This window comes from Balaenoptera ricei, chromosome X (assembly GCF_028023285.1).
Source record: "Balaenoptera ricei isolate mBalRic1 chromosome X, mBalRic1.hap2, whole genome shotgun sequence".
NCBI lineage: Eukaryota > Metazoa > Chordata > Mammalia > Artiodactyla > Balaenopteridae > Balaenoptera > Balaenoptera ricei.
In genome coordinates this window covers 110,348,418-110,374,665 of record NC_082660.1, presented here as the reverse complement: position 1 = coordinate 110,374,665, position 26,248 = coordinate 110,348,418, and the positions used below count along the sequence as shown (strand labels likewise).

General features: G+C 38.0%; 1 protein-coding gene, 2 non-coding genes and 1 pseudogene across 8 annotated transcripts in view; 2 read left to right on the top strand and 2 right to left on the bottom strand.

The window, feature by feature from the left end:
* THOC2 (THO complex subunit 2) overlaps positions 1-5,583 on the top strand; it is a 105,706-nt gene extending 100,123 nt beyond the window's left edge. For all 6 annotated transcript variants that reach the window (XM_059910088.1, XM_059910084.1, XM_059910087.1 and 3 more), the window contains one exon: positions 2,722-5,583. The gene's annotated coding sequence lies outside the window, so the exon portion shown is untranslated. The remainder of the gene's footprint in view (positions 1-2,721) is intronic.
* LOC132357182 (tyrosine-protein kinase Fer-like) lies at positions 1,814-17,475 on the bottom strand (annotated as a pseudogene).
* A 1,452-nt stretch (positions 17,476-18,927) lies between these two features.
* Positions 18,928-19,000, top strand: TRNAG-GCC (transfer RNA glycine (anticodon GCC)). The gene has a single exon. It is a non-coding gene; the product is annotated as a tRNA-Gly (tRNA).
* Positions 19,001-24,496: 5,496 nt separating this feature from the next.
* On the bottom strand, positions 24,497-24,568 carry TRNAE-CUC (transfer RNA glutamic acid (anticodon CUC)). Its single transcript has one exon. It is a non-coding gene; the product is annotated as a tRNA-Glu (tRNA).
* Between the last annotated feature and the right edge of the window lie 1,680 nt (positions 24,569-26,248).

Genomic DNA, 26,248 nt, shown 5'->3' with positions numbered 1-26,248 from the left:
TAATATACTACATTCCTATTCTAATACTCCAGTGAAGCCTAATATATTTTACAGGTCCATCTCTCACCTCTGGTCTCTTACGTGTAACCTAACTCATCGTTTAAACCCAAGGTTGCAAATTCTCAGCCCTTAGGCAGAATGTGGCTTATTAGACATACCTTCTTGGCCTTGCACAATATTTAACATTAAAGAAAAGGTTGCCTTTAAAAAATCAGAAGAGTTGACAAAATCCAAATTTCATTTTATTTTGAAGAACTGGAACATCTGGCAACATTGTGTCGTGATTTCTGCATGGCGACAGTCAGCTAGACCTGCCTAGGTGCTTGTCCCCCTTAAATAGAGTGGGTCTTTTTTTGTAGTTTACCTCATTCAGGCCCCACCCAGCTCACTTCCATTTGTTTCCATTTTATACTAGCCCCTGTAAGCAATCGATTTTGTAATTCCTGTTCTGAGTCTTTCTTCTTCAGTCCATACTTGGAAACTGACCTCCTAACTGCTCAAAGTTTGCTTATTTTAGGAATGTGTTACCATGTTGAGGCACAGTCCTAGATGCTGGTAATAATATGTGTTGGAGTAGGAAGTGTTTAATTAAGTTTCTTTCTCAGTAGTTTCCCATTGCTTACATGTGTGTGTCAGCTTGCCTATAGAGTCCTAGTCACTGATTCCTATGTATATATGAATGTGTTACATATCCCTCTCCTTAGATTGTGGTCTTGTTGAAGGCAGTAACTTCATCTCTTCCTTCTAATCAAACAATCAAGTATTTTTCTTTATTACCTGCTATGTTTCAGATACTCTTAACTTTACACGGAGAGCTTTGTACAGAAGTATTAACTATATCTCTTTGGAATTGAGGAGAAACATCACTGACTTTTTTTGCCCCCAAAAGAAGGTTCAGTGTATTTATAGCATTTGATAGTATACTGTTTAAGAAGTTGCTTCGTGTGCTGCAACATATTTTTTGAGGGCAGGTTTATTATGCTTTCATCTGGGTCTGTATGTAGCAATCATTAAATGTGTAAAAAAGTCTTGTTAGGAGATTGAAATGATAGACCCAAACTATTTTTCTCTTCATTATCATCCTTTAAAGTATCAGTGAGTTCTGTACACTGATATTCATAGGCACCAAACAGTTGGAGAGAACAGGAGGGATTTTCTATTTCCTTTCTTCCACTTAAGGCAGACCAAATTTTCACTCAGGTGCTGTGCTGTTCTTTATCTGGACGTAGGCATGAGCACTTCCTAAAGGCTCCCGTGCCACATTTACCCTTGAGTGTGACACATATTCCTCACACACACATTTATCTTGAGAGGCACCCCTGGGTATGCTGAGATTCAGTTCAACAGAATCCTAGTTTTAACTGTTCCATTTTATCCACTTGGAATACCTCAAGAAGTGTGTTTGCTATGATAAGAATTGCTAGGCAGCAGTTTAAGGGTAAATGAAGGGGTAAAGTGGAATTAGGATGGCTGTCCCTATGTCTTTCTCCTGTAACTTCTTTCTTCCTTGTAAATGTTCATTGGACTCTTCTAACTGTCAACTTCATCCATGTGTGCCTTTGTACTTGGCATGTGCGTGCCTGTGTGTGTATGTGTACACGTACTAGGATTAACCAGGAATAATTTATTAATTCACTGGGCTTGTATTTTATAGTTTCTCTAAATAAATTTTGTTGCCATCCAGAGGGTTCTTTTGTGAGGAGTCTGTGAACTATTGAAACATTTCTTAGGACCTTTTTGGTGAATTTGATCATAAAAATAGAAAGTGTGCGTGTGTTTATAAAGGCATAGCTCTGATAATAAGGCTGATTTTCTATTTGCCTTTCTTCTCTATTTTGATAACCAGTGTAGCTGCTCTTTCACCCAGACCTAACGTTTCAGACTTCGTTCTTGCTGTCACAGCCGTCTATAAAGTAACATCATTTAAAATCAGCTGCCTCAACTCTGAAAGGGTACTACTCTTTGAGGGCATTTTTTTTTTGAGAAAACTCATGCATAGTTTTCTGATGCCCTGACAAAGGAGGAGGGCATGGTGGAACAGAGGGAAATGACAACCTTACTAATACAGCAGGGCCTGTTTCTGGCAAAAAGCAAAGAAGGAAAAAACCCAGGTTGTCCAGATAATTCCCAATAGGAAGTGATGTTTACAAACGTAATCTTGTCTTAGCATAGTGGAAGGCCACCTTTTGTTGGAATGTATCCTGCACAGATGGTATTACCAATGCAGTTTATAGCACCGAGAGAGTAGAGGTGTCTAGGATGGAGGACAGTCAACTCTGAACTGAGCCTGAAGTAGAAACCCTTTGAGAAACATCAACAGTCCTAGGTGTGAAAAGATAGATTTGAGGGATCTCTTGCATTTAGAACCTGTGCTTTCTTATTACAGTGGTTAAAGTTGCACATATTTAAAAAAATAGTTAATAAACAATAACCTTAGAAGAATATTCCAGGTAAGGTGATATAAACTTATTATTAATGAGAAGAAAATATTACTCTGCTGGAAGATAACAGTCCTGAAGTCTGAATTTGGTACTGTTTCATCACTATGTGACTTTCTTCTTGATGGCAGTTCTTTCTGAAGTTCACTGAACTTGGGGTGGTTTTCAAGTTTGTAATCCCAAGACTTCATTATTTTATAAATATGTTCTGGTTACTGCTGAGAGACTGACATCCAGTATCTTCTTTCCACTTGCTCTTGTGCTTGCTGATTTGTCATTCCAGGGTATGGACAGGCCCCTAAGCTGAAGGTCTCCTAGAGGAGGATGCCACAGCTCCATGCGTCACTCTCAGAACGATATCTCCTATAATTAAGAGCTTCTGGTGCTGTCCATTTAACGGGAATCTGCTTTAAATCAGAAGATGAATACACACCACCATCCTCTTGACGAGACATTCCAAAGTCACTGATTTTCAGAACATTATTTTCACCTCCAGGCAGTTTCTTGCAACAAGGTCCCTGTGTATACAATTTTTACTCGAGATTCGCCATCCAGAAGCAGCATCTAATGAAATTTCACTAACTGTTTTAGTTCATCCTTCTTAGAAAGGAGAGGAAATCACCTCCTGGAACCAGTTCCTTAATCATGTAGATAGGCTGTATTTGTGTGCGAACTTTGATAAGTTTGACAATATTGGGATGATTATATTGCTTGAGGATTTTGGCTTCTTGTAAAAATTTTAATTTCAGTTCCTGGGAAAGATCATCTTCACATGTTTTAACAGCAATAGCAGTTTTATCCTTTAATGTACCCTTAAATGTGTCATCAGAATTTCCCTTGCCCAGTAATTGTGACATCTTCATGATTGAGAATGCATTTTTTAGTCTAATTATGATCATGCTGATACCGTGATTCTCTTTATTGGAACATTGACTTTTTTTGCATTTAAAAAAATTGAAATGAAATTCTTATAAAATATGCCATTTAAAAGTGGTTTTTAGTATATCCCTGTGTTGTACCCATCACCAGTAATTCCAGAACAATCTCCATCACCCTCAGAAGAGACCCTGCATCTGTTAGCAGTCACCCCCAATTCTCTCCTTCCTGCAGCCCCTGGAAACAACTAATGTATTTTCTGTCTCTATGGACTTGCCTGTTTTGGACATTTCATAAAAATGAAATCATGCAATATGTGGCCTTTTGTTATATGTGGCTTCTTTCACTTAGCATCATGTTTTCAAGGTTCATCCATGTTGTAGCATGTATCAGAACTTGATTTCTTTTTATAACTGAATACTATTCCATTGTATGGTTGTGTACCACATTTTGTTTATCCATTCATCAGTGATGAACAGGAACAATGATTTTTAAGTATTAAAACTGTAAGTTCAACATTAATGTATCTATAATTATAATTGGTAATGTCAAGATTATACATGGTGTGAACAGAATACTGTATAGAAACGATATGTAAATTATTTGTCAGCATATCATGCAAGTGTGATTATTTTTTAAGGCCCTTCTAGCTCTGGTTTTATGAAATATGTGAATGTAGTATTTTCATCAATAAAGTTTAATGCGTTAAGCATTAGATTAAAATTTGAATGAGAACAATGTTAGGCAGATATGAAGTTATTTGCCACATGTTGTAATGATCATGTTTTGAATTTATTTCAATATGCAGTATTTGAAAAATGTCAATACATAAAGGAAAGGAAATGAGTATAATTAAGTCAATATATTTTTAAAGCAATTTTTATAATTTAGCAGACATTGCATCTTAATATAAGTAACTATTAAAATCATGTCCTTGTGAAAAATGTGATGTCATTTTTCTCTTTTTTTGTTGATCATGTAAAATTGGTTCCTTTTCATGGTTATGTGTTCTGTTTACTTTTGACAAGCTATTGCTTGTCCCTGTGGAATTCTATTTCATTTTTTCCTCCCTCCCCTCCCCCCACTCCCCCTTTCCCTCCCTCACAGACAAAATGTTCTGTGGTTTGTTTTTTTTAAATTCATCATAATGTGCCTATCTTTAATGATTTCTGAGAATAGGCAATAAGAAATATACAAATATTTCATCCTTATTTAGGGACTTAATTCAAGCCTTTGTTATTGACAGAACTCATTGATTTTCTTAAATCTTCCTTCCTTCCTTCCTCCCTCCCTCCCTCCCTCCCTTCCTTCCTCCTCCTCCTCTCCTCCCTTCTTCCCTCCCTCCCTCCCTCCTCCTTTCATCTGTCCCTCCTTCCCCCTTCCATCCATCCCCTCTCCTTCCTCCCTGCCCCCCCCCACCACTGCCTTCCTTATCTATCAATATAATCACTTTGTTTCTTTCAGATGAGATTGGAATGAAACTGTTCAGCTGTGACCAGAAATTTATTTTCCTGAGTAGATTGCCAAGAATTATGAATGAAGAGGGCCTATTTACATCTCCTTAAATTATTCAGTTATCTGCTTTATTGCTCCATGCCGAAAACTTAAAATTGTTGAGTTGTGCATTATCGTATTTAACTTGTTGCTTAGTTTCTACATGTTTATTTTCAGTAAATGGCTGAAAGTGTTAACTTCCATATTTTTAGCACAATGTGCTGCATACAGTTTCCAACAAGCAAATAAGGTTACATATGTACAGAATTTTACTTTAGGTTAACTAAATATCGCCTGAGTTTAGTTTTTTTTTTTTTTTTTCAATTTGAAATGCTTCCTTTTCATTGTTTGAAATGGAAAATAAACAATTGTTGAACCATTTTGAATTTACCTCATTTAAAAACTCAGTTTTAATTTATTATTTGGCCTGTTTTTAATATTAGTAAAAAAAACAAAGTGGGAGCAGTGTCTTATGCAATGCCTAGGAATCATTTTATATACTATGTGTATGACATTAAAACCTGTTTGAAAAAAAAAAAGGTACCAAAAAAGAAAAAGAAAAAGAGGTACCAGCACTCACTTGTCCCTTGCCATTTTTTCTTGTAATTATGTTAGAAAAATCTGGGCGGGGGGATCGAAAGTTAACTGTGTTTTAATTCTACAGCTACAGGAGCTTTGTATTGCTTAACTTTCATCTGGAAAAGTTTCACAGTGACATTTTTAAAAGAAAGGTTTTTTATCTAATGAATTCTACCCATGTAACCCTTTTTCTAAATAAACAGTAGTTTTCTCAAATGATTGTATATCATTGTGTATATTGTTGCTTATTCAAAATAACTTAGCAAAGATAAGATTCCTAGCTCTTTCTTCTTATTTGTGTCTTAGTCCATGGACTACAGTGTTTCCAAATGACAGACATCTTATCCAATAATATGAGAAAATCCTATTTGCTTACCTCTGTACCTGGGGTAGACAGTGGGCTGAAATGATGCCTAGAATTATTCATTTATTCTTCAGTTCCTTGGAACCAATGATACCTATGCAAATTAATTATTTTTTTAGAGAATGACAATAAAGGCTTTAATTTTTAAAAAGATTGAGACATTCTGAGTATATTTTAGAATTGGCAAAGGGATATAAATCTTGATGCCCCTTTTCAGGTAATTATAATTTGCAAAAATTGATGAGCACAGTGATTATTTATGGGAGAGTGATCTATTCAATGACTGTTGTGCACCCATAGTGTGCCTGGCATTAAAAAAATGATACATTGTTAGAATGATTTTTACAATGAGAAAATAACGATGGTTCACCTCAAAATCATTTGTTAGAAACATATCAGGGAATAGCTTTCCAGTTGTTATGTTGCATTCACATTTTAAAGATTTCATGATTGTGAAAATTTGCTGCTACTTAGCATCAGAATCTCTTCTCTCTCTCCCCCAAATTATTGAACACAGGTAACCTTTGCTTTTGGCCTTGCTAGAAATGCATTGAGGATGGAAAATGCTAACTTTGAATTTAACTGAGCAGAAATAATTTATGTCGGAAGAAGAAAATCTATTCAATAGCTATTTTAAAGATTTTCTGTTCTACATACACAGGAGTATTAAGACCTAACTCCTGTACATAGAGCACTTCCAGTTTAACTTGAGAAATAAAGGACAAGTGAGTGCTGTTGGGGGTCAGCAATCATTCTGTAAGGAGCCATATAGTAAATATTTGAGACTTTGAATAAATATTTGAGACTTTGTGGGCTTACATGGACCCTTTCGGACCTCCTCAGCTCTGCATTATAGTGTGAAAGCAGCCATAGATGATATGTAAATGAATGAGCATGACTGAATTCCAGTAAAATTTTACTTACAAAAAACCTGCTATAGAGAATCCTATAAAAGATTTAATCAAAAAATATTTGAGTGCCTCTTAAGCACCAGAGGTACAGCCTTGAGCAAAACAAACTTTCTGCTCTCATGGAAGTTCATTCTAGTCAATGGAGGCAAACAACAAACATGGGAGGGAGGGGAGAGACCTTCAGGATGGTGGAGGAGTAAGATGTGGAGATCACCTTTCTCCCCACAAATACATCAGAAATACATCTACACGTGGAACTGCTCCTACAGAACACCTACTGAACGCTGGCAGAAGACCTCAGACCTCCTAAAAGGCAAGAAACTCCCCACATACCTGGGTAGGGCAAAAGAAAAAAGAAAAAAACAGAGACAAAAGAATAGGGACGGGGCCTGCACCAGTGGGAGGGAGCCATGAAGGAGGAAAGGTTTCCACACACTAGGAAGCCCCTTCGCGGGCGGAGACTGCGGGTGGCGGAGGGGGGAAGCTTCGGAGCCACGGAGGAGAGCGCAGCCACAGGGGTGCGGAGGGCAAAGCGGAGAGATTCCCGCACAGAGGCTCGGCACCGACCAGCACTCACCAGCCCGAGAGGCTTGTCTGCTCAGCCGCTGGGGCGGGCGGGGCTGGGAGCTGAGGCTCGGGCTTCGGAGGTCGGATTGCAGGGAGAGGACTGGGGTTGGCGCACCACAGCTAGCCAGGAGGGAGTCTGGGAAAAGGTCTGGAGCTGCCGAACAGGCAAGAGACTTTTTCTTGCCTCTGTTTCCTGGTGCGCGAGGAGAGGGGATTCAGAGCGCCGCTTAAAGGAGCTCCAGAGACGGGTGTGAGCCGGGGTTATCAGCGCGGGCCCCAGAGACGGGCATGAGACGCTAAGGCTGCTGCTGCCGCCACCAAGAAGCCTGTGTGCAAGCACAGGTCACTCTCCACACCGCCCCTCCCAGGAGCCTGTGCAGCCCGCCACTGCCAGGGTCCCGTGATCCGGGGACAACTTCCCCGGGAGAACGCACGGCGTGCCTCAGGCTGCTGCAACGTCACGTTGGCCTCTGCCGCCGCAGGCTCGCCCCGCCTCCTCCGTACTGCTCCCTCCCCCCGCCTGAGTGAGCCAGAGCCCCTGAAGCAGCTGCTCCTTTAACCCCGTCCTGTCTGAGCGAAGAACAGACACCCTCAGGCGACCTACACGCAGAGGTGGGTCCAAATCCAAAGCTGAACCCCAGGGGCTGTGTGAACAAAGAAGAGAAAGGGAAACCTCTCCCAGCAGCCTCAGGAGCAGCAGATTAAAGCTCCACAATCATCTTGATGCACACTGCATCTGTGGAATACCTGAATAGACAGCAAATCATCCCAAAATTGAGGCAGTGGGCTTTGGGAGCAACTGTAGAACTGGGGTTTGCTTTCTGCATCTAATTTGTTTCTGGTCTTATGTTTACCTTAGTTTAGTATTTAGAGTTTATTATCATTGGTAGATTTGTTTATTGATTTGGTTGCTCTCTTCCTTTTTTTTATATATAGGTATATATATTTTTCCTCCTCTTTTTGTGAGTGTGTATGTGTATGCTTCTTTGTGTGATTTTGTCTGTATAGCTTTGCTTTTACAATTTGTCCTAGGGTTCTGTCTGTTTTTTTTCTCTTACTATAGTTTTTAGTGCTTGCTATCATTGGTGGATTTGTTTTTTGGTTTGGTTGCCCTCTTCTTTCTTTCTTTTTTTTCTTAAATTATGTTTTAATTTTTAATAATTTAAAACTTTTTTATTTTAATAACTTTCTTTTCTTTCTTCTTGCTTTCTTGCTTTCTTGCTTGCTTGCTTGCTTGCTTGCTTGCTTTTTTCCTCCCTTTTTTTCTGAGCCATGTGGCTGACATGGTCTTGGTGCTCTGGCTGGGTGTCAGGCCTGTGCCTCTGAGGTGGCAGATGAGTTCAGGACATTGGTGCACCAGAGACCACCCGGCTCCATGTAATATCAAATGGCGAAAGCTCTCCCAGAGATCTCCACCTCAACGCCAAGACCCAGCTCCACTCAAGGACCAGCAAGCTCCAGTGCTGGGCACCCTATGCCAAACATCTATCAAGACAGGAACACAACCCCACCCATTAGCAGATAGGCTGCCTAAAATCATAATAAGGTCACAGACACCCCAAGACACACCACCAGATGCAGTCCTGCCCCCCAGAAAGACAAGATCCAGCTTCATCCACCAGAACACAGGCACCAGTCCCCTCCACCAGGAAGCCTAACCAACCCACTGAACCAACCTTAGCCACTGGGGGCAGACACCAAAAACAATGGGAACAAAGAACCTGCAGCCTGTGAAAAGGAGACCCCAAACACAGTAAGTTAAGCAAAATGAGAAGACAGAGAAACACACAGCAGATGAAGGTAAAAAACCACCAGACCAAACAAGTGAAGAGGAAATAGGCATTCTACTTGAAAAAGAATTCAGAGTAATGAGAAAAGCCATTGACAGTAACAGAATCATATTAGGGGATGTTAACACCCCAATTTCACCAATGGACAGATCATCCAAAATGAAAATAAATAAGGAAACACAAGCTTTAAGTGATACATTAAACAAGATGGACTTAATTGATATTTATAGGACATTCCACCCAAAAACAACAGAATACACATTTTTCTCAAGTGCTCATGGAACATTCTCCAGGACAGATCATATTTGGGTCACAAATCAAGCCTTGGTAAATTTAAGAAAATTGAAATCATATCAAGTATCTTTTCCGACCACAACACTATGAGACTAGATATCAATTACAGGGAAAAATCTGTAAAAAATACAAACACATGCAGCTAAACAATATGCTACTAAATAACTAAATAACTAAGAGGTCACTGAAGAAATCAAAGAGGAAATCAAAAAATACCTAGAAACAAATGACAATGAAAACACGACAACCAAAAATCTATGGGAGGCAGCAAAAGCAGTTCTAAGAGGGAAGTTTATAGCAATACAAGCCTACCTCAAGAAATAAGAAACATCTCAAATAAACAACCTAACCTTACACCTAAAGCAATTAGAGAAAGAGGAACAAAAACCCCTAAAGTTAGCAGAAGGAAAGAAATCACAAAGATCAGATCAGAAATAAATGAAAAAGGAATGAAGGAAACAATAGCAAAAAACAGTGAAACTAAAAGCTCTTTTTTTGAGAAGATAAACAAGATTGAAAAACCATTAGCCAGACTCATCAAGAAGAAAAGGGAGAAGACTCAAATCATTAGAATTAGAAAAGAAAAAGGAGAAGTGACAACTGACACTGCAGAAATACAAAGGATCATGAAAGACTACTACAAGCAACTATATGCCAATAAAATGGACAACCTGGAAGAAATGGACAAATTCTTAGAAAAGTACAACCTACTGAGACTGAACCGGGAAGAAAAAAGAAAATATCAACAGACCAATCACAAGCACTGAAACTGAGACTGTGATTAAAAATCTTCCAACAAACAAAAGCCCAGGACCAGATGGCTTCACAGGCGAATTCTATCAAACATTTAGAGAAGAGCTAACACCTATCTTTCTCAAACTCTTCCAAAATATTGCAGAGGGAGGAACACTCCCAAACTCAGTCTATGAGGCCACCATCACCCTGATACTAAAACCAGACAAAGGTGTCACAAAGAAAGAAAACTACAGGCCAATATCACTGATGAACATAGATGCAAAAATCCTCAACAAAATACTAGCAAGCAGAATCCAACAGCACATTAAAAGTATCATACACTATGATCAAGTGGGGTTTATTCCAGGAATGCAAGGATTCTTCAATATATGCAAATCAATCAATGTGATACACCATATTAACAAATTGAAGGATAAAAACCATATGATCATCTCAATAGATGCAGAAAAAGCTTTCAACAAAATTCAACACCCATTTATGATAAAAACCCTCCAGAAAGTAGGCATAGAGGGAACTTACCTCAACATAATAAAGGCCATATATGACAAACCCACAGCCAACATCATTCTCAAAGGTGAAAAACTGAAACCATTTCCTCTAAGATCAGGAACAAGACAAGGTTGCCCACTCTCACCACTATTGTTCAACATAGTTTTGGAAGTTTTAGCTATAGCAGTCAGAGAAGGAAAAGAAATAAAATGAATCCAAATCAGAAAAGAAGAAGAAAAGCTGTCACTGTTTGCAGATGACATGATACTGTACATAGAGAATCCTAAAGACTCTACCAGAAAACTACTAGAGCTAATCAATGAATTTGGTAAAGTAGCAGGATACAAAATTAACGCACAGAAATCTCTTGCATTCTTATACACTAATGATGAAAGGTCTGAAAGAGAAATTAAGGAAACACTCCCATTTGCCATTGCAACATAAGGAATAAAATATATTAGAATAAACCTACCTAAGGAGACAAAAGACCTGTATGCAGAAAACTATAAGACACTGATGAAAGAAATTAAAGATGATACAAACAGGTGGAGAGATATACCATGTTCTTGGATTGGAAGAATCAACATTGTGAAATGACTATACTACCCAAAGCAATCTACAGATTCAATGCAATCCCTACCAAACTACCAATGTCATTTTTCACAGAACTAGAACAAAAAATTTCACAATTTGTATGGAAACACAAAAGACCCCGAATAGCCAAAGAAATCTTGAGAAAGAAAAACAGAGCTGGAGGAATCAGGCTCCCTGACTTCAGACTATACTACAAAGCTACAGTAATCAAGACAGTATGGTACTGGCACAAAAACAGAGATGTAGATCAATGGAACAGGATAGAAAGCCCAGAGATACACCCACTCACATATGGTCACCTTATTTTTAATAAAGGAGGCAAGAATAAACAATGGAGAAAAGACAGTCTCTTCAATAAGTGGTGCTGGGAAAACTGGACAGCTACATGTTAAAGAATGAAATTAGAACACTCCCTAACAGCATACACAAAAATAAACTCAAAATGGATTAAAGACCTAAATGTAAGGCCAGACACTATCAAACTCTTAGAGGAAAACATAGGCAGAACACTCTATGACATAAATCACAGCAAGATCCTTTTTGACCCACCTCCTAGAGAAATGGAAATAAAAAAAAACATAAACAAATGGGACCTAATGAAACTTAAAAGCCTTTGCACAGCAAGGGAAACCATAAGCAAGATGAAAAGACAACCTTCAGAATGGGAGAACATATTTGCAAATGAAGCAACTGACAAAGGATTAATCTCCAAAATTTACAAGCAGCTCATGCAGCTCAATATCAAAAAAAACAAACAACCCAATCCAAAAATGGGCAGAAGACCTAAATAGACAATTCTCCAAAGAAGATAGACAGATTGCCAAGAAACACATGAAAGGATGCTCAACATCACTAATCATTAGAGAAATGCAAATCAAAACTACAATGAGGTATCACCTCACACCAGTCAGAATGGCCATTATCAAAGAGTCTACAAACAGTAAATGCTGGAGAGGGTGTGGAGAAAAGGGAACCCTCTTGCACTGTTGGTGGGAATGTAAATTGATACAGCCACTATGGAGAACAGTATGGAGTTTCCTTAAAATACTAAAAATAGTACTACCATACGACCCAGCAATCCCGCTACTGGGCATATACCCTGAGAAAACCATAATTCAAAAAGAGTCATGTACCACAATGTTCATTGCAGCTCTATTTACAAAAGCCAGGACATGGAAGCAACCTACGTGTCCAGCGACAGATGAATGGATAAAGAAGATGTGGCACATATATACAATGGAATGTTACGCAGCCATAAAAAGAAACAAAATTGAGTTATTTGTAGTGAGGTGGATGGACCTAGAGACTGTCATACAGAGTGAAGTAGGTGAGAAAGACAAAAACAAATACCGTATGCTAACACATATACATGGAATCTAAAAAAAAAAATGGTTCTGATGAACCTAGGGGCAGGACAGGAATAAAGACACAGACGTAGAGAATGGACTTGAGGACAAGGGGAGGGGGAAGGGTAAGCTGGGATGAAGTGAGAGAGTGGCATGGACATGTATACACTACGGAATGTGAAATCGATAGCTAGTGGGAAGCAGCCACATAGCACAGGGAGATCAGCTCGGTGCTGTGTGACCACCTAGAGGGGTGGGATAGGGAGGGTGGGGGGGAGGCGCAAGAGGGAGGAGATATGGGGATATATGTATATGTAGAGCTGATTCACTTTGTTATAAATCAGAAGCTAACACACCGTTGTAAAGCAATTATACTGCAATAATGATGTTAAAAAATATAAAAATATACATGGACTACACTCTTCAAAATGTTAAAGAAAAAAAAAAGTAAACAAGAAAATTTGATTTCTGAGTGAAACTAATACCCCAAGTGAGGCCAATACCCCCAAATGTTGTGTACACTTTAGTCATGAATTGGCTCTGAAAACCTGTCAGGCCACACAGAGAAGGTAATGTGGTCAGTTACAGGAATTACACTGTCCGTAAATAAAAAGCCAGTCGTGATGGAGAATAACATTGTCTGGCAGTGAAGCCTAAAGAAACTTCTCCTTTGCATTCTCATGAAGAAGTGGTCCTGTCTTTTCAGTAAATAAAACAAAGGGATGTATCAATATCTTGTAATGGCCCTGAATGTTAGCTGATGGCCAACACCTCAGCTCATTCAAGTTAAGGATATCTCTACAATGACACCAAAATATGTATCTCAGGCACCCAGGTCTCTGATGCTTTGGTTTAGTCCAGGAAAACATTTTTGAATATTTGGGACCAGGTTCTTAAACTGGGATTTATGATGGCCTTACTTTTTATAAGCATGTTTGTAAAGATCAGAAAACTCATGTGATCATTGTTTGGTTTCCATGATCCCAGCAACATAAGATCTCATTAGTTTAAAAGCTGTGCCTGGCCTTTGATTTTTTTTTTTTTTACATTTTTGTGGATACTGATCTCTAAAGGTTGCCTCTTAGGTAGAATGAAGCTTATAATATTACAATATTATAATATTCTATCTTATCACATAATATATTCTATCTTATTACTTATCAGAAGCAAGTTTAAATGTTTAATTTTTTTAATTGAAATTTTTAATAACATTTCTAGGTATCCTGTCAGGGCCAAAGAGATTTTATTTGGTGTAAAGTTGAGAATAAAAGAATGACTTCTTTAAAAGATGCTAATTCATGCTAATTGAATACAGATTTTATTGTAGTTATAAACACAAATTGACGTGATAATTGAGAATAACAATAGGAGAGGTATTGGAAATAGTGACTAAAGGAAGTGTGTGGCAACCTGAGAAGATACACATTAATGTAAGAAGAATTGCTCTTTGTTTCTGATTCTTAGGTTCTGTTTTAAGCTATAATGACCATTTCTACATGGGTCAGGCTAACAAAGCTTAATTCCTTTGATGTGGTGTTAAATGGAGGTGTATAATGGAGGAAGAAGGAAAGGAGAAGGTTTTGATTGAGCACAGAGCACATAAACTTGAGAAATGCATCATTGCAAATGGGAAATAGCCTTCCTTTCAGGGATAGGAGCTAGAAAATGATCTGGTACTTAAACTCTAACTTAGACAATGTCTGGTTTTTGTCAGATGACAGATGTCCTTGGACTTGAGTATCAGACTGATAAAGAGCTATTCTCCTGTCCTCACAAAATTTTAACCAGAATGGTATCATTGTACTATATTCAAGGCTTTCAGGATCCTTATTTCAATGCAGTGTGTATCTTCTAGGGTTACATATATTATCATCAAAGAACATTTATGAATTGTAATTAGGTATACCACTGCCAGGTACTATTATGCAGGCACCTTTTGTGCTTTCCAGGACAACTGATCCAAGACATCAATAATACAGACAAAAGATCATGCTTACAAGATATACAAGCAAGAAATGAGATGTAAAATGAGTAAGGTATTCATACCACATGCCATCTGAGGTCCAGTTACATTTTAAGATGATGGTGAGTACTCAGAGTAAGAATGACCTCAGACTATGTGTGATTTGGGAAGTTTTGTTCTCAACAGGTTGATCTGGGAAGACTTCATGAAGGATTTAGATGTTCAGGAAGCCAACCTATTTCTACTCAGATCTAGAGGGTGTAGGTCTTTTTGGATCTGGTTTAATCCTAATTTGGCACTGGAGGAGAGAGAATGTTGAACAGGTTGAGAATTCAGACCAATTTTGGTAGAGCGCAGAATCCTTGAAGCCAACCTGTTATCATACTAGCTCAGGATTGGATCATACCTCTGTATACTATTCCATGTTGCCTCAAGACTTTTTCAGTCTTTTTTCATGACTAAGCCTGACGTCACCAATCCTTCTATCACCTTAATCCGTGTTAATCATATTTTTTGTATATTTACAGATCATTGAAAAATTACTGCCTCGAGGTCAAGATGATTTTCCTTGTCTGTTTCCTCTGAGTGGGGTGAGCTCCACTTACACTTCCTCACCTGGTCTTCACAATGCCCTTTTGTTCATGAATTAAATCTCACAATACATGTAAAGCGTGTAAAGAGGACCTAGTACATGGCAGGTACTCAGTAACTGTTAGCAATTGTTATTAGTGGTAATATTTATGCCAGTGTGCAAACTGGGAATCATCAGAATCAGAATTAATCAAAAACATTAGGCTCCACCCCCCACTCCAAATATACTGAATCAGATTCTCTTGGGGATGCAGGCCTGGAGTAGTTTTTAAAAACAGTCCCTCAGGTGATTATAATATGGGGATGATATCTGGGAATTAACAGAGTTTAACGAGCTTGCAATCCCAGCAACTTTAATCTTCCGTCAATTAGGGACAGAACCCATCCAGAGGCTATTTCTGGGGGAGATAAGTGTATTAGGCCTCAGGGAAAACCCATCCTTAGCAAGAAATATTTTAAAATAAAGAGTAACAGCCTCTGTCCTGGGATCAGAGTTCAACTCTGCTAGCACATGCTGCTCTGGTTCACTCTGACTCCCCTGCCTTCTCCAGCCTACCTTCACTGACCTTGCTGGATCTAACCTCTTATTAGCCTAGATGTGAATCGTCAGCAAGCATCTACTACCAAGGTAAGCAGTTTGGAGTTCAGACCTACTTTTGATACCACTTAAACCTTCTCCTTTGACTCTTATCTGCAGTGGTTCACTTTTCTATGATTGGAGTTGCATTCAGAGCTGGGTTTTGTCCTCTGTTCTTTACTTTTCCTTGCATAATATTCTGATGTTGGTGAGTGGGGGGTCATATAAACATTTAATAATTCAATGCTATAAATTTCTCTCTAACCCCTGCTCTAGCTGCATCTCACAAATTTGCTGTGTGGTATTTTCATTTTCATTCAGCTCAAAATATTTTCCAACTTCCCTTGTGATTTATTCTTTGACCCATGTGGTATTTAGAAGTTTGTTGCTTAATTTCCAAATATTTGCAGTATTTCCAGATATCCTTCTGTTATTGATATATAGTTTAGTTGTGCTGTGGTCAAAGAACTTACTTTGAATTATTTAAATCCTCTTAAATTTACTGAGACTTGTTTTATGACACAGCAGCTGGCCTACCATGGTGAATATTCCACATGCACTTGAAAAGAATGTGTATTCTGTTTTAGTCGGACGCAGTGTTCTATAAATGCCAATTAGGTCAGGTTGGTTGGTGGCGTTCCAAATCTTCTGTATCCTTGCTGATTTTCTGTCTGCTTGGTCTGTCGATTACTGAGAGAGGTGTTTTGAAATTTACAAATTTAATTGTGATAATTATTTCTTCTTTTAGTTTGTCAGTTTTTGCTTCAAGTATTTTGAACCTTTGTGATTAGGTGCATGCTCATTTAGGATTATATATTCTTGGTGAATTGACCCCTTTATCAAAACGAAGTATTCTTCTTTACCCCTGATACTATTCCTCATTCTAAAATCTACTTTAATATTAATATAGCTTCTCAAGCTTTCTTTTGATTGCATTTGCATGGTATATTTTTTCCATCCTTTTCCTTTATATTTAAAATGGATTTTCTTGTTTTTAAATCCAATTTTGCAATCTCTGCCTTTTAATTGGGGTGTCTAGACAATACATTTAATGTCATTATTGAATGGCTAAATTTAAATCTGACATCTTGCTATTTGTCTTCTATTTGTCCCGTTGTCTCTTCCTTTTTTACTTTTTCCCTGCCTTTTTTTTTAGATAGATTGTGCCTCTTTTTCCTTATTGGTAAAGTGAGGCTAATAATGACAACCATTTCATAAGGTAGTCCTAAGGATTAAGTGAGATAATTTATACAGTGGTGCTTGGCCCATATTTATATAGAGCTCAATAAATGGTTGTTTTTAAAATCAGAGGATGGAGATTTCCTGGGGATATCAACTCTCTAGAGGTTTTTGGTTCTAGGCCTGGTATGTACATATATGGGTGAGGTAGGTAGTTGTCTATAGGTATAGTTTAAGTGGACACTGAAAGGCCCTGGTTCCAAAATATCCACCTTACTGGATAGCTGTGGTGTATGAAATTCTCACAGTTAGCACTTTACAAGCACTTCTGGAGTTGTGCATATTCATTAAGCTAAGGCATTGTGGGAGGAGGCAATCAACTCGCTCACTAGCACTGAAGCACAAATGATTTCCGGTGGTAGCGCATCATGCTCCCATATTCCCTAGGAAAGCACTGAGAGAGTCTACCTAGGCAAAAGTCAGAGAAAGGGACGTGGCCTGATCTTGGGAGAGTGCCACAGTAGGCAACTCAGATGGCTACTTGAAGGTGAAAGGAGAGGTGGGAAAGTTGCCAAAAAGGACCTGGCCCACTTGGTGGTTTTACCTTGGGCTGATTTGTGAAGTTAAGCTTCTGGGTTTTGTATTTGCTTGTTTCCTCCAGTTTCATTGTAGGATTATGTCACAACTGATATTTAACTTTTTGATTCTTGCAATAGTTGACTAGCCATCTTGCCCCTTATGGCTAGTCCCACCTATGGACCCAACATCCATGAACAGAGTCCTTTCTCTGTATCCCAGTTTTTCTAGAGTTGGTGTCCATATCTCACATACAAGAAATCATAGCTGAGTCCCTACTATCTGATGCTCAGCCTGCTGTCCTCTACCTCAACAAGCATGAAACTAGGGGTTGTGTTAGCCTTGAGGGGTTTAAGAGAGGTTAAAGACATTGGGCAGGATTATTAGGGGAACAGATGGTATTATACCTAAGTTTTCTTTAATTTGCTCTGCAACAGGAAGGGAAAAGGAGATCCTTTTATTCTTCCCTCCTGTACTGTGGCCTATTGTTATCAGGATCCAGCCTGCAGACTGATACCAGCAGTTCCATGGTTGAGGTAGATTTACAATCTGTAGGCTTTCGTGAGCTGGTCTGAGACCCTAACTACCCTTTGTTCTTATGAGAAAATATGTTCTGAGTTTCAAACTGTTGACTTACAGATAAATTTTGGAGCGCAACCCATTGATAAATTAGAGATGACTGGTAGGCTAATTCATCCATGCTTTTTTTCACCAGGGAGCCTGAGTAAATGAATTTCTAGATTGGTCTCTATATAACAGTGGGTGCCACTCCTTTTCTATACCTCTTAATAAATAGCAGTGTTTTTTCTTTTCAAGGTTGATATAATTATTTTTGACAATGAGTTGGCTAAAGAAAATTCTCTTTCTGGTTATTTTTATTTTGGTGGAAGTGGCCATTATTTTGGGAAGGATATTAGTTTAGTTTAGAGCAACTTAAAAAAAAATATTGGAGTGCAAATTTTTTCAAACACATCTTTTTCTCTTTATAATTGAAATAATACGCATGGAGGCAATTTACATGGCACATTTTCCCAGGGTCTCTTTAATTGTTCATTTCTGTTGGCAGACATAAAAGGTAGATGTCTAACGTCCTAGGAACAAGAATAGGCTAACCTTTGAAGAAAGAACATTATGGGTGATAGAAGATATAAGCCAGAGGGACTTTTCATGCAGTCATACTCCCAGTCATTTTAGAGCTAGTATGTTGAGAGATGAAGTCATTAGGAATTTTTCAGGAGTCACATCTCACTGTTCCCTGTGGGATATGTCCAGGGAAATTCTGACTGCCTACCAGTCCAAATAGAGTGTAAACTCTTTCTCAAAGTAAGAAATATATGTCCAACATGCATTCTCTGCCTTGGTGAATCATTAAAGTTGCTGAGGTATGAAATAAGTGATTTGCTTTTATATTTAGTCAGAAAGCTTCCTTAGGACATTTTAAAACCACAGTTCAGTTAACAAAACTTTCACTTACCTACCGCATTTGGAGAACATACTGAATGGCTTAACAGAGACACATGCTAAACTTAAAGTGATAGGGACTTTCCTGGTGGTCCAGTGGGTAAGACTCCGTGCTGCCAATGCAGGGGGCCCAGGTTCGATCCCTGGTCAGGGAACTAGATCCCGCATGCGTGCCGCAACTAAGATTCCACATGCCACAACTAAGAAGCCCGCATGCCACAACTAAGAAGCCCACATGCCGCAGCTAAAAGATCCTGCATGCCACAACTAAGACCTGGCACAGCCAAAATAAATAAATATTAAAAAATTGAAGTGATAAACAAATTTCCATTAAAATTCTAATTAGTGTAGCTTAGTTAAATGTTAGCATTATTAACAATATGTCCTCTTTTGAGGAAGAATGGGAGGATACTTTGTTTTAGAAGGGGAGGGAGGGCTTCACCAGGGAGATAGTAAAGTAAGATGGCAAACATTAAAGGTGCTAAAATGAAGCATAAAAGCACATTCATTCACCCCCTCTTTTTTTTTATCCAAAGGCCTTTAGAGGTAGAGAGCTACTGGCCTGTAAACTAAACTTTTTCATTATCCTGGGTACTCCTGGTTCACTTTACACAATAAATATGTTCCTGTAAAGTGCTCTAGAGCAAACACATGCATAAATCAAATAATTTTCTCATTGACTCACATTTTCACTTCTGATCTGCATTTGTCAACAGATTCTAAAGCTAACTCAGTCAGATAATTAATAAGAGGTACTTAAACACAGAAGGAGATCCTGTTGTTTCAGGGAACTGTAGTGAATTATTTCATGAAACAAAGAAGCTTTAGGAAAATGAATGTGTACTCTTGTATCCTAAATTTGAATTTCATATATTGGCCTTTCTGAAAATGAGGACCAGCTATATTTTCTCTCTTTAATTTTCTCCCATAGCTATTATGTCTATTGTGATATCTTCCCCTGAATTCTAAAGACCAATTTTTCTTTTTGTTTTTTGATTTGAATTTTATTTTATTTATTTATTTTTTATACAGCAGGTTCTTATTAGTTATCTATTTTATACACATCAGTGTATACGTGTCAATCCCAATCATCTCGCAATTCATCACACACACACACACACCCCACCGCCGCTTTCCCCCCTTGGTGTCCATACGTTTGTTCTCTACATCTGTGTCTCTATTTCTACCCTGCAAACCAGTTCATCTGTACCATTTTTCTAGGTTCCACATATATGAGTTAATATATGATATTTGTTTTTCTTTTTCTGACTTAACTTCATTCTGTATGACAGTCTCTAGGTCCATCCACGTCTCTACAAATGACCCAGTTTTGTTCCTTTTTATGGCTGAGTAATATTCCATTGTATATATGTACCACATCTTCTTTATCCATTCATCTGTCGGGGATTTAGGTTGCTTCCATGACCTGGCTATTGTAAATAGTGCTGCAATGAACACTGGGGTGCATGTGTCTTTTGGAATTATGAAGACCAATTTTTCTTGCTTCATTCATTCATTTTAATTATTTGTCATCAACTTGCTACAATCACAGACCAATCATTCATTCTACAAATGTTGATTGATGCTATGGGATGTGGGAGACACTGTACTTGGCCCTGGGGATCTGAGCAAGGCAAGATCTATGCCAAGGTGCTCACAGTCTGGGAAGGGAGGAAGATAAATCAATAGGCAATTCCTATGCAATGTGAATAGTGCTTTGATAGGAAAAGTACAGGGTGCTGTGGGAGCACAGAAGATAGGTGAGAGGTTGGAAGGAGAGAGGTTCAGGGGAAATTGCTTGGCCTAGGTGATATCTATAAAAGCACAAGTCTCAGACAAAGTAGTTTGGTAGCACATGTCAATGTTTTGTTCCAGCCAAGTAATGAGAGAATCAGCTGATATACAAGAATACTTGTTCAAAGAACATTTGAAAAACAGGGATTCATCTAGTCAGTTGGGAAAACAATGCCAAAATAAAATAAGTTAGATTCAAAATTGGCTAATGTTTTATAGTGCAATAAACTGAAAAATTTGAGTTTTTTCACTGAACCAAGCAGCCTCCAAAAAGTGAATCACTTCTTAGAAGTTTTCTGCAAGTTAACCTCTAACCTTATAAGACTAAAATTCTCTGGACTCTAATCAGTTGTAGATAGTTTAAGTTACAAACCTTGAGAGAGTCAGGTGACTAAAAGGCTTATTAGAAAATGTGCTGCCATGATATTTAACAGGTCATGCAATCATCATTTTTCCTTATTTTGAAGTTTTAGATAACTTTTCCTATATAGTATTCTCTGTGACCTTGGACAATTTCTAAAGAATGGTCTTGGTCACAAAAAATAGCTGGCCTCATTGTGTTTTTGTGTCAAGATATTAATTGAACTTATTGCTTAGTTAATCATTTTCGTAATTCTTAGAGATGATGAAAATTAAATATAGACTCAATAGGGTAGGTGATATTACTGTTCACAGTTATTTACTCCCCACCTTTCCTGTAAGAGGACTGTGTATCCTTACCCTTTGCCAGGTGACTTGCCATGCCTCTTGTGGGAGGAGTATAGGTTTGACTTTGAGTTCCACTGACATGCTTTGGCAATAGAGTGTGAATGGATATGACACATGTCACATCCAAGTAGAGGTTTAAGGTGATTATGTGGTTTGGCTCAGCCTCTTGTTTTTGCCCTCTGCCAAGAGAATAGTATAGTCCAGGTAAGGCCTCAGGTTGGGTCCTAGAATGAGAAGACATCTATGTCTACAAAGTAAAGCTAAGAAGAACTGAGCACAGTTGCAATGACCCTCCAATAGCCCATAGCTTACATGTAACATGAGCAAAAAATAAAGGTTGTACGCCACTGAGATTTCCCCCCTGAGGTGAGGAAAAAGACGAGAATGTTTACTCTCACTACTTCTATTCAACATTTTACTGGAGTTCTAGCCAGGGCAAATAGACAAGACAATGAAATTAAAGGCATTTAAATTATAAAGGAAGGAGTAAAACTATCTAATTTGCAGATGACATGGTTTAATATATAGAAAATCCTAAGGAATCCACTAAAAGCTATTAGAACTAATAAACAAGTGTGGCAAAGTTGGAGGATACAGAATTAATATGCAAAAATCAATTGTATTTCTATACAACAGCAATGAGCAAGCTGAAAATGAAATTAGGAAAACAGTTTCATTTATAATAGCATAAAAAGATTAAAATATGTAGGAATAAATTTAACAAAAGGGATGCAAACTTTATATTCTTAAGACTACAAAACATTATTGAAAGAAATTAAACCAAGTGTAAATAAATAGAAAGACATCTTATATCCATGGACTGGAGGACTTAACTGTCATTAAGATGGCAGTACTTCCCCAACTGATCTATAGGTTCAATCCAATCTGTATCAGAATTCCAGCTGGCTTCTTTGTAGAAATTGACAAGGTAGTCCTAAAACTCATATGGAAGTTCAAGGGATCCAGAATAGCTAAAATAATGTTGAAAAAGAAGAACAAAGTTGGAGGCCTCACACTTTCTGATTTCAAAACTGTTGACAATGCAAAAATAATCAAGACAGTAAGGCACTGGCATAAGGATAAACAGATAGATAAATGGAATGGAACTGAGAATCCAGAGATAAACCCTCATATTTACAGTCCGTTGATTTTCAACAAGAATACCAAAACAACTCAATGAGGGAAAAATAGTCTCTTCAGCAAATGGTGTGGGACAACTGAATGTCAACATGCAAAAGAATGAAGTCGGACCCCTGCCGCACCCGACATACAAGAATTAATTTGAAATGGATCAAAGACCTAAACGTAACAGCTAAAACTATAAAACTCTTAGAAGAAAACATAGGAGTAAATCTTCGTGATCTTGGATTTGTCACTGGTTTCTTAGATATCACACCACATGCATTAGCAAAAAAGGAAAAAAATAGATAAGTTGTACTTGATAAAAAGTAAAAGCTTTTATGCTTCAAAGGATACTATCAAAACAGCGAAAAGACACCCACAAGAATGGAAGAAAGGGACTTCCCTGGTGGCACAGTGGTTAAGAATCCGTCTGCCAATGCAGGGAACACAGGTTCAACCCCTGGTCTGGGAAGATCCCACATGCCGCGGAGCAACTAAGCCCGTGGGCCACAACTACTGAGCTCGTGCACCTAGAGCCCGTGCTCCACAACAAGAGAAGCCACTGCAATGAGAAGCCCGCGTACTGCAATGAAGAGTAGCCCCCGCTCGCCGCAACTAGAGAAAGCCTGTGCGCGGCAATGAAGACACAACACGGCCAAAAACAAATAAAATAAATAAATTTTAAAAAAAAGAATGGAAGAAAATATTTGTGAATCACATATCTGATAAGGGACTTGTATCTGGACTATATAAAGAAATCTTACAGTTCAATAATAAAAAAAGACACACAACCCAATTAAAAAATTATGAATGAATGAACAAAATATGGTATATCCATACTATGGAATATTATTTGGCCATAAAAAGGAATGAAGCTACAATATGGATGAACTTTGAAAACATTATGCTCAGTGAAAGAATCTAGTCTTGAAAGAACATACATTATATGATTCAACTGATACAAAATGTCCAGAATAGGCAGTAGATCTGTGGTTGCCTAGGTCTGTGGGGACTAGGGGGTAAAAGGGTCATAGCTAAAGGGTATAGGGACTTCTTCTTGAGGGTGATGAAAAAGTCCTAAAATTGATTATTATAATGATTGCAAAACTCTGTGTATATACTAAAAATATTGAACAGTACAATTTACACGTGTGAATTATGTGGTATGTGGCCGTGATCGTACAGTGGTTACTACTTTGCATTGTGAATTATGTGGTATGTGAATTATATTTTAGTAAAGCTGGTACCTCCCAAAAGGTCAGTTTTTTTGACAGTACATATGAGCTTGATTATGCTTCTATCTATCCTGAGGAATACAGTGGCTAAGATATTCATATTAAGAACATTTGACAGAAAAAAATTGTGGTAGAGTTGGAGCTTCTCCTTTTTATTTGGAAACTTTTCTCATATGTGGGTTTCATGACAAGGAAGCTCTTATAATAATATTGATATAATTTAAAAATATAAAACAGAGGCTTCTGGTAATTGTGAAGGAGTGAAGTGGTCAAATGAATCTTATTGCAGGTAACAATTATAAAAATTGATTAAAAAAACTTGTTATAGACACTGGAAAGTGCACAAAATCAGAGAAGGAAAAACACTGCAACTGCAAGGGGTAAGAGTTAGTTTGTGACTTTCTGGTCTGAAGCCATTTCCTAACCCCCATGACTATGGCTTAAAGAAACAGGGGAGAAGCACAGCCTTATTGGCTAAAGGTACCTTTCAGGGCTGGAAAATCAACTGGAAGTTTAAAGAGGGAAATACTAGCAGCAAGAGAATTATAGAAGGAGTGAGACTCAAATTGTGGATATAAGTTCTGCCGAAATCCTTTTATCAGCTTAAGTATGCATGTGCAAGAGAGGACTCATGAGACCCAACACAAAACAGGTAAAGACCAGAGAGAAATCTATACTTGAAATAGGGAGCTACATAGAGAAAGATCTGAGCATTTGCTTTATTTGCTTTTTTTTTTTTTTTTTTGGGTAGGTGGTTTGGTTTAAATTTTTTTACAGCTTGCGAGATCTTAGTTCCCTGACCAGGGATTGAACCTGGGCCCCAGCAGTGAGAGTGCTGAGTCCTAACCACTGGACCACCAGGAAATTCCCATGGTTTGGTTTAACTTTTAAAATTTATTTATTTATTTATTTATTTTTAATTAATTAATTAATTTATTTATTTTTGGCTGTGTTGGATCTTCGTTTCTGTGCGAGGGCTTTCTCTAGTTGCGACGAGCGGGGGCCACTCTTCATCGTGGTGCGCGGGCCTCTCATTGTCACGGCCTCTCTTGTTGCGGAGCACAGGCTCCAGATGCACAGGCTCAGTAATTGTGGCTCACGGGCCCAGTTGCTCCGTGGCATGTGGGATCTTCCCAGACCAGGGCTCGAACCCGTGTCCCCTGTATTGGCAGGCAGATTCTCAACCACTGCGCCACCAGGGAAGCCCTATTTTTATTTTTAAAATCAACTTTATTGAGGTATATTTTATTTATTTATTTTTTTTTTACGTTTTAATTTGGAAACAATTATAGATTCACAGCAAGTATCAAAAATAGTACAGAGAGGCCCATGTACCCTTCTCCCAGTTTCCCCCAGTGGTTACATCTTACATAACTGTAGTACAATATCAAAACCAGGAAACTGACATTGATAGAATGTATGCGTAGTTCTATGTCATTTTGTCACGTGTGTAGATTTCGGAAACCACCATCACAATCAAGATGAATAACAATCCTGTTACCACAAAGATCTTCCTTGTGCTACTCCTTTATAGTCATATTCACCCTTCCTCTCCTCACCATGCCTAACCCCTGATAACCACTAATCTATTTTCCATCACTGCAATTTTGTCACATTTAGAATGTTATATAAATGGAATCATACAGCAAGTGAATTTTTTGACCCTATGAAATTGGCTTTTTTTTTCACTTAGCATAAGGCCCCTGAGATCCATGTGTTTTCAATATTTCATGCCTTTTTATTTCTGATTAGTATTCCATAGAATGGATGTGCCATAGTTTATTTAACCATTCACCTACTGAGGGGCATTTCAGTTGTTTGCAGTTTTGGACTATTACAAATGAAGCTGCTGTGAAGATTCATGTACAGGTTTATTGTGTAGACATAAAATGTCACTTCTCTGGGATGAATGCCCAGGAATATGATTGCTATGTTGTATGCTAGTTGGATGTTTAGTTTTATAAGAAACTGGCAAACTACGATCATCCATTCTACATTCCCGCCAGTAATGTATGAGACATCCAGTTGTTCCATATCCTTGCCAGCATTTGGTATTGTTGCTATTTTTTATTTTAGCTGTTCTAATAAGAATGTATTTATATCTCTTTGTGGTCTTAAGTTACATTTCTTTAATGGCTAGTGATGTTGAAAAATAATTTAAAAAATAATTAATTGAAGTGAAATTCATACAACATAAATTAATCATTTGCAAGTGGCATTTAATATATATACAATGTTGTGAACCACCACCTATATCTAATTCCAAAACTTTGCCATCACTCTAAAGTAAAACTTCTTACCCACTAAGCAGTTTCTCCTCAGACCACCCTCCCCCCCAGCCCCTGGCAACCACCAATCTGTATTCTACTTCTATGGATTTATGTATTCCACTTCTATGGATTTATGTATTCCAATTATTTCATATAAATGGATTCCTATAATATGTGGCCTTCTTGTCTGGCTTCTTTCACTTAGCATAATGTTTCACTTACAGTCATCTGTGTTGTAGCAGATACCAGTATTTCATTCTTTTTTGTGGCCAAA